This window comes from Cervus elaphus, chromosome 10 (genome assembly GCF_910594005.1).
Source record: "Cervus elaphus chromosome 10, mCerEla1.1, whole genome shotgun sequence".
NCBI classification, from domain to species: Eukaryota; Metazoa; Chordata; class Mammalia; order Artiodactyla; family Cervidae; genus Cervus; species Cervus elaphus.
In genome coordinates, this window is record NC_057824.1 from 25840181 (window position 1) to 25849838 (window position 9658).

Sequence of the window (9658 nt, forward strand, 5' to 3'; positions counted from 1 at the left end):
ACTAGTTTTTAGGGACCATAGAAAGAACGCCAAGCATCAGAAGATGAAAGGACGAAGGCCTGGGAGTGGATGGTGGGGCAGTCCCGAGAAACCCCCGGAGGTCCGGACGCCTTTGCGTGCCAGCTCCTTGAACCCAGACCTTGTCACGGGTGGGGTTTCTCTCACTGGCTCCCAACATGACTTTGTAATTTAAAACCTGGGGAAGCGGAAAACTTTCCTGACATTTTAGATGATCCCCTTCTAAGCTGTCCTATCTCTCAGGGGGGAAACTAAGCTCCCCCTTCTCCTGACAGTACCCCTTCTTCTCCAGAGTCACCTACTTTTCTTGGTCCCCCTGACCAATCCCAAACTCCATCTCCCTGTGTCCCTCCATTACTCCAAAGGAGAGAGACCAGTCCCTCTGGGGTGACCGGCAGCAAAGCTCCCTATGACCCAGCATCAGGGAAATTCTGCGCTCTTAGGGAAGGGGTGAATGGCAAAGGGACGGTCAGAGTACACGTGCCCGTCTCTCTAACTGACAGCCCGGTGCACACAGAAACGGGGCTGGTCTTCTGAAGACCCCAGTCAGTTTGCTGCAGAGTTCCAAGCCCTCACTCCTGTCCATGGTTTAACTTAGCAGGAGGTCCCAGCAGGCCTCTCTGCTTGCTGTACTCCTCGGGAAATGCAGAGAATCTGGGGAGTAGCCCAGGGACGCACTGACCGGGGCATTGCCCTCAGTCCTGAACAGGAAGGGGGGCTCCTGCTCCCAAGATGGCCCTGCTGGACAACCGAGATTCTGGGAGCTCCCCCCAGTGAGACATCTATCTCCATCGAGAAACCCCGGGTAGTCTTTGATGTGGCAGGTAAGAAAATCGATTTATTAATTGGTACAGGAGCCCCATGCTCTGTCTTAATTTCTCACTCTGGACCTCTCTCCTCCAAAAGCTGTACCGTGACTGGTGTTGATGGAAAGCCTCCTACTTATCACTTCCCTGGGCTCTCACTTCCCAATTCCAGCAGCGGTTGATTTCAGTTGCCCTTTTAGCTATGTCCAACCCTTGTCCTTGGGAGGGACCTTCTGAGTTCCCTCGGAGCCATACCGAGATGTCCCTTATCTTGACTCTGACTAAGACAGACCAGCCAGAAGAGCAAAGTCCTATTCCAAGTTATATTCTACAAGCAATGGACCCTTCACTGCAGGACAAAGGAATCCCTGGAAAGGCCATAAACACCCAACTTGTAAGAATTAGCCTTAGGCCAGAAACCACCTATTTTTAACAAGAGACAATAAAGTTCCCCATAAAATTGGAAGCAAAGAGGGTTTTACAACCCCTCGTGGATACTTACAAATACTTACTAGTCTTTATAGATACCTTTACTGGATGGATAGAGGCTTTCCCTGCTAGATCAGAGAGGGCAACTGAAGTGGCTAGGGCTCTCCTAGGGGAAATTATTCCTAGATTCAGGTTGCCCCATCACCTTCAGAGTGACAATGGACCTTCTAGCAAAGATCACTCCACAGGTTTTGCAGGCTTTAGGAATTAAGCACCACCTCCATTCAGCCTCAGGAAAAGTGGAACAGGCTAATCATACCCTAAAGAAAACCTTGCGCAAACGCTGCCAGGAAATGTCAGAGTTGTAGTATCACCTGCTGCTAGTAGCTCTCTTAAGGGTCAGGACAGCCCCTAAAACCACCACTAAGTTAAGCCTTTTTGGAATGACATACAGAAGGCCGTTCCTTACTCTGGACATGCTAACTGACCCAGAAACCCAGCCTCATCTTAAATGATTATAAATCTAGGCCACATCCAGATATGGCAACAGACTACAGTCCTCTCCAGATGATAGTCCAAGACACACTGTTGTAAGCCCTGGAGACTGGGTACTTTTATAGATCTGGAAGAATGAGTCCCCTGGTGACCAGCTACTCCCAAAACAGAAGGGTCCTTACCAAGTCTTGCTGAGCACCCCTATCGCAGTTCAACTCCGGGGGAGTCACCAGCTGGGTTCATTGGTCCAGGATTAAGCCTGTCCCCATTGATACATTACAGGAACCTGAAGACCCACATTCCAGCCATCCCTGTGAATCCATGCCTTTCTTTGAGTCTCCACAGGATTCAGAGGATGCAGGATAACCTGAAAATTCCAGGCGGATATTGAGCCACTCCAAGACCTGAAGCTGTTATTCAAAAAGGTCAGAAAGACTTCTGAGTCCCTAGGCTGGGAACCAAAACCGTGCTTCAAGCTACTGCAGGCCAGAGCCATCTGAGATCAATCTTACAATTTCAGGAACCAGTAAAAGAACAAACTAAACTCAAAGTTAGCAGAAAGAAGGAAATAACAAAAATTAGAGCAGAAATGAAGTGGAGAGTGGAAAAGCAACAGATAAACTTAATGAAAGTTGTCGAATGAATCAACAAAATTAACAAACCAATAGCTAGATGGGCTAAGGGAAAAAAGTGACGCCTAAATTTGCTAAAATCAGAAATGAAAATGGGGACATTACTAGTGATTCTACAGAAATAAAAAGGATTATGAGTACCATGACTAATCTTATGCCAACAAGTTGGATAACCTAGATGAAACAGACAAATGTCTAGAAACACAAAATCTACCAAGACTGGATCAAAGAAATGGAAAAGCTGAATGAACTTGTATATAACTAGTAAGAAGATTGAATTAGTTATCAGTCTCCCAAGAAAGATGACTTTACTGGTGTATTCTGCCAAACATTTAAAGAGCTAATGCCAATCCTCAAACTTTGCCCCCCAAATTGAAGAGAGCAAAATTGGGGAGAATGAGACGGTGGAGGAGTAGGTAGGCATGGAGTACATCTCTCTCCACAGATACATCAGGAACACACCTTCAGACACAGAAGTGCATGCAGAACACCAGCTGAGAGTGAACAGGAGGACCTGACCAGTGGAAAAGAATTTATAGAACCACGCAAAACTCGGGAAGGAACTATGGGGAAAAACAGGAGTGTTAGGAGGACTGGACCTGTCCTCAGCAGGTGGGGGAACTGAAGAAGGGGTCCGATCCCCACATCAGGGCAACTCTCTGAGTCAGGGGAGAAACATTTAAGGCTGAGAGTGAAACAGCTGATCTGTGGCAGCCAAAGTGGAATGAGAATCAGACAGTCCTTACTACTGCCATACATACTCTGGACAGGGACGCAGGTTCCCTGGAAGGCACAGTGGCTAGGAGCTGGAATTTAGGGATTGTGGAGCAATCCCAGGGTGAGGGCTGCTGTTGACTGCGGAGAGACGGATTGAGGGGATGTGAAGGAGGAGATTGTGGTGGGAAATGCCTGTGGAGGAAAGCCAGCAGCCATGGAAGCAAGGTGATATTGCTGAGTCATGGGTAGGGGGTGGAGCCATCACCATAGCCTCTCTCTCCCCACAGGCCAGCATCAGCAGCTGAACAATAGACGGGCTGACCCATCAAACGCCTGAGGCACTGAACCACAGAGTAGGACCCCACCCAGGGTGCCCCTTTAAGTGCCTGATGCGTAGAACTACAGAGAAGGACCCCAGCCAGGAGGGCCTTGCTATGTGCCTGATGTGTCAAACTACAGAGTAGGACCCCACACAGGGTGTCCCTTTAAGTGCCTGATGCGTCGAACTACAAAGAAGGACCCCAGCCAGGGGGGCCTTTCTATGTGCCTGATGCATCAAACTACAGAGTAGGACCCCACCCAGGGTGCCCCTTTAAGTGCCTGATGCCTCGAACTACAGAGAAGGACCCCAGGCAAGGGCGCCTGCTAAGTGCCTGAACGGTCGGAGCTACGGAGAAAGACAGGCCACAGAGACCTTCTGATCGCCAGCTACAGGAGGCTCGAAAAACGACACAGATGGGGCCATGACTCCTGGGGCGGAGGCGGCCTGTGTCCCTGCACACTTGGTGCTGCCAGGGTCCCCGCGAGCCAAGCGGCTGCCCCACCTTCACGCTCAACTCTCACTGGGCCAGAGCTGCCACAGGAAAAAAAAAAAAACCTTGCATCTATATGCACAAGGTAGCTTTGGTCATGTCCAGCTCTTTGAGACCCTGTAGACTGTGGCCTGCCAGGCTTCTCTGTCAGGGGTGTTCTCCAGGCAAGATTACTGGAGCATATTGGCCAATACTGGTTTTCATACCCTTCTAGAGCACTATATTTCCTGCTGCCCTAGCCGCCAGCTCCCCTGAGTACCTGGTGCTGCCAAAACCCCTGAGACCCAAGCAGCTGCACCACCTCCACACCTGGCAGAGTTGGAAATAAAACCACGGTTGAAACCCAGGGGCAGTGTGGCTAAGGAAGAAGACCCAGAACCTTCCCACCAGCTGAACAAGCTGCAGATTAAATCCACATGATCAGCTAGGCAGACTCTGTGTGTATGGAATATGCAAAAGGTCACTGAGAGCCCCCACAAAAGAAAACGCACTACTTCAGATAGCTGTGGACATTGGAGGCAAGAACACACAGGAGTAGGACCAGATTAGAATCTAAGCTGCCCCCACAATAGGTCCAGAGATCAACACAGTGTTGGAGGGCATCCCCAGGAGGTGAGGTGGACTGTGACTCCCAGCGAGGGAAAGGATTCTGACAGCAGTGACTCAAGAAAAACATTTACTATTCTTATGTTTTGACTTGTTCTATAGATTATTTCGGAGAAGGCAATGACACCCCACTCCAGTACTCTTGCTTGGAAAATCCCATGGGCAGAGGAGCCTGGTAGGCTGCAGGCCATGGGGTCGCGAAGAGTTGCACACGACTGAGCGACTTCACTTTCACCTTCATGCATTGGAGAAGGAAAAGGCAACCCACTCTGGTGTTCTTGCTTGTAGAATCCCAGGGGCGGGGGAGCCTGGTGGGCTGCCGTCTATGGGGTTGCACAGAGTCAGACACGACTGAAGCAACTTAGCAGCAGCAGCATAGATTCGAGTTTTTTTTTCTTCTTTTTTTCCCCCTCTGTTGTAGTTGTCAATTTTATTGGCACTATGAAATCTAATTAAGCTTTTGAGCTTTTTTTTCCTCTTAGTAACATTTTTTATAGTTGTTAGAAACCTCTGCCTCTATGCTGGGCTTTTGCAGTTCTGTGGAACTTTTTTCTTTCCTCTTTTTTTAATTTTTAATTTATAAACCTATTGTTATTTTTTCTACATTTATTCCTTTGTTTGCTTTTCCTACTATTCTTTTCCCCTTGCAGTTAATCTTTAATGTATATAAATCTTCTTTATCTACCTCTATTTAACTTTGCATATCTATTCTTTCTTTTCTTTCCCCTCAACATATTTGTTAGTTTTATTTTCATTGCTTTATTCCCCAATTGGCACCTTGCTTTACTTGTTTTCCAATTTGTGCTTTAGTTAATTTTGTTCTTAACTGGTAGATATAATTTTTGGTTTCCTTTGTTCATTGGATCAATCTATTGTACTTTACTTTTGTTGGACTGTTTTGATTTTGCTTATGGGTGTATATGTGTATACTCAGTCACACTTTTTATTGTTGTTATAAACCTCTGCCTCTACATTGGGCTTTTGCAGTTCTGTGTTTTCCTTTTTTTTTTTTATTCTTCCTTTTCTCTTTTTTTATAATTTTAATTTTTAATTTTTTTCAAACCTATTCTATTTTTTCTACATTTATTCCTTTGTTTGCCTTTCCTACTGTTCTTTCCCCCTTGCAGTTAATCTTTAATGTATATAAATTTTCCTCATCTACCTCTATATAACTTTGCATATCTATTCTTTCTTTCTTTTCTTTCAACATATTTGTTAATTTTGTTTTCACTAATTTATTCCCCACTTGGCACCTTGTTTTAGTTTTGTTTTCCAGTTTGTGATTTAGTTTTGTTCTTAGCTGGTAAATATAAATTTTGATTTCCTTTGTTCACCAGGTGAATCTACTGTACTTTAAGTTGGACTGTTTTGACTTTGCTTTTGGGTGCATATGCAAATGTGTATATTCCATTATTTTAATTATTTTTTGCCTGATTTTGTAACTGCCATTTGTCTGAGGTTCATCTTTGGTTTCTTGTTTTTTGGGTATTTGTCTTAATTTCACTTAATCCCATAACAAACCACTTGTGGAATCTTCATTTCTGACCAGAGATCAAGCCCTGAGCCTTTGGAGTGGGAGCACTGACTCCAAGACCCTAGACTACCAGAGAACTGACCCCTGGGGATATCAAATAGTGAGAACTCACACTAAGGAAATCACTTGAATACAAGACCTGGCCTCACCCAACCACCAGTAGCACCTTGTGCAGGATGCCTCATCTAAACAATAAACAAATGAAATACAACCCAATCGTCAGCAAACAGGATTACCACCTCACTCAGCCTTGCCCACCAGGGGAGAAACAAACAGAAATAGAAGAAACCCAGCACAAATCTCACCCTATATGAAGCTTACACAAACCACTGGACCAACCTTAGGAGGGCAGAAACCAAAAGCAAGAAAGAATTGAAGCCTGGGAAAAGGAGACATCAAACACAAGAAGTTAAATATATATATGTATATATATAATGAAAAGGCAGAAAAATACTGCACAAATGAAGGAACAAATTAAAAACTCAGAAGTCCAAATAAATGAAGAGGAAATAGGCAAACTACCTGAAAAATAATTCAGAATAATGATGGTGAAGATGATCAAAAACCTTGAAAACAAAATGGAGAAAATGCAAGAATCAATTGACAAAGACCTAGAAGAATTAAAGAACAAACATACAGAGACAAACAACACAATTTCTGAAATTAAAAATACTCTGGAAGGAATCAATAGCAGAATATCTGAAGCAGAAGAATGAATCAGTGAGCTGGAAGATAAAATGGTGGAGATAACTTCTGAAGTGCAGAATAAAGTAAAATAATGAAAAGAACTGAGGATAGTCTCAGAGACCTCTGGGACAATATCAAATGCAATGACATTTGAAGAAGAGGAGAAAAAGAAAGGGTATGAGAAAATTTTTGAAGAGATTATAGTTGAAAATTTCCCCAACATGGAAAAGGAAATAGTCAATCAAGTCCAAGAGGTACAAAGAGTCCCATACAGGATAAACCCATGGAGAAACATGCCAAGACACATACTAATCAAACTAACAAAGACACCAAGAAAGAATATTAAAAGCTGCAAGGGAGAAGTGACGAGTAACATACAAGGGAAACCCCATACATTTAACAGCTGATGTTTCAGCAGAAACTCTGCAGGCCAGAAGGGAATGGCAGGATATATTTAAAGTACTGAAGGAAAAATCTACAACCAAGATTGTACCCAGCAAGGATCTCATTCAAAATTGATGGAGAAATAAAAAGCTTTTCTGACATGCAAAGTTAAGAGAATTCAGTACCACCAAACCAGCTTTACAACAAATGTTAAAGGGACTTATATAGTCAAGAAAAACAAGAGAAGAAAAAATATCTACAAAATCAACCCCAAACAATTAGAAAATGGCAATAGGAACATATATATCAATAATTACTTTAAATGTAAATGGATTAAATGCTCCAACCAAAAGACACAGACTGGCTGAATGGATACAAAAACAAGACCCATATATATGCTGTCTACAAGAAACCCACTTCAGACCTCAAGACACATATAGACTGAAAGTGAGAGGATGGAAAAATATATTCCATGCAAATGGGAAGCAAAAGAAATCTAGAGTAGCAATCCTCATATCAGACAAAATAGACTTCAAAATAAAGAAGATTACAAGAGATAAGGAAGGACACCACATAATGATCAAGGGATTAATCCAAGAGGAAGACATAACAATTGTAAATATCTATGCACCCAACATAGGAGCACCTCAATACATAAGACAAACACTAACAGACATAAAAGGAGAAATTGACAGTAACACAATAATAGTAGGAGACTTTAACACCCCACTCACACCAATGGACAGATCATCAAAACAGAAAACCAATAAGGAAACACAAGTCTTAAATGATACATTAGATGAGATGCATCTCATTGATATCTTCAGGACATTCCATCCAAATGCAGAAGAATATACCTTCTTCTCAAGTGCACATGAAACATTCTCTAGGCTAGACCACATCTTGGGTCACAAATCAAACCTCAGTAAATTTAAGAAAATTGAAATCATATCAAGCATCTTTTCCCATCATGATGCTATGAAACTGGATATCAATTACAAGAAAAAAACTGTAAGAAACACAAACACATGGATATTAAATAACACATTTCTAAATAACCAACAGGTAACTGCAGAAATTAAAGGGAAATCAAAAAATTTCTAGAAACAAATGACAATGAAAACACAACAACTGAAAACCTATGGGATGCAGCAAAATCAGTTCTAAGAGGGAAGTTTATAGCAGTACAATCCTATCTCAAGAAACAAGGAAAACATCAAATAGACAACCTAACTTTACACCTAAAAAACTGGAAAAATAACAACAACAACAAAGAAAACCCAAATTAGTAGAAGGAAATAAATCATAAAGATCCAAGCAGAAACAAATGAAAAAGAAATGAAAGAAACCATAGTAAAGATTAATAAAACTAAAAGCTGGTTCTTCGAGAAGATAAACAAAATTGACAAACCTTTAGTCAGACTCATCAAGAAAAAAGAGAAGAATCAAATCAACAAAATTAGAAATGAAAAAGGAGAGGTTACAATGGACAGTGTAGAAATACAAAGGATTTAACAGACTATTATGAACAACTATATGCCAATAAAATAGATAACCTGGAAGAAATGGACAGATTCTTAGAAAAGTTCAATCTTCCAAGAATGAACCAGAAAGAAATTATGAACAACCCATTTACAAGCACTGAAATTGAAGCTGTGATCAAAAATCTCCCCAAAAAACAATAACCCAGGACCAGATGGCTTCACAAGAGAATTCTTATCCATTCATCTGCTGATGGGCATCTAGGTTGCTTCCATGTCCTGGCTATTATAAATAGTGCTGCAATGAACATTGGGGTACACATGTCTCTTTCAGATCTGGTTTCCTCGGTGTGTATGCCCAGCAGTGGGATTGCTGGGTCATATGGCAGTTCTATTTCCAGTTTTTTAAGAAATCTCCACACTGTTCTCCATAGTGGCTGTACTAGTTTGCATTCCCACCAATAGTGTAAGAGGGTTCCCTTTTCTCCACACCCTCTCCAGCATTTATTGCTTGTAGACTTTTGGATAGCAGCCATTCTGACTGGCGTGTAATGGTACCTCATTGAGGTTTTGATTTGCATTTCTCTGATAATGAGTGATGTTGAGCATCTTTTCATGTGTTTGTTAGCCATCTGTAGGTCTTCTTTGGAGAAATGTCTGTTTAGATCTTTGGCCCATGTTTTGATTGGGTCATTTATTTTTCTGGAATTGAGCTTCAGGAGTTGCTTGTATATTTTTGAGATTAACCCTTTGTCCATTGCTTCATTTGCTATTATTTTCTCCCATTCTGAAGGCTGTCTTTTCACCTTGCTTATAGTTTCCTTTGTAGTGCAAAAGCTTTTAAGTTTCATTAGGTCCCATTTGTTTAGTTTTGCTTTTATTTCCAGTATTCTGGGAGGTGGGTCATAGAGGATCCTGCTGTGATTTATGTCGGAGAGTGTTTTGCCTATGTTCTCCTCTAGGAGTTTTATAGTTTCTGGTCTTACATTTAGATCTTTAACCCATTTTGAGTTTATTTTTGTGTGTGGTGTTAGAAAGTATTCTAGTTTCATTCTTT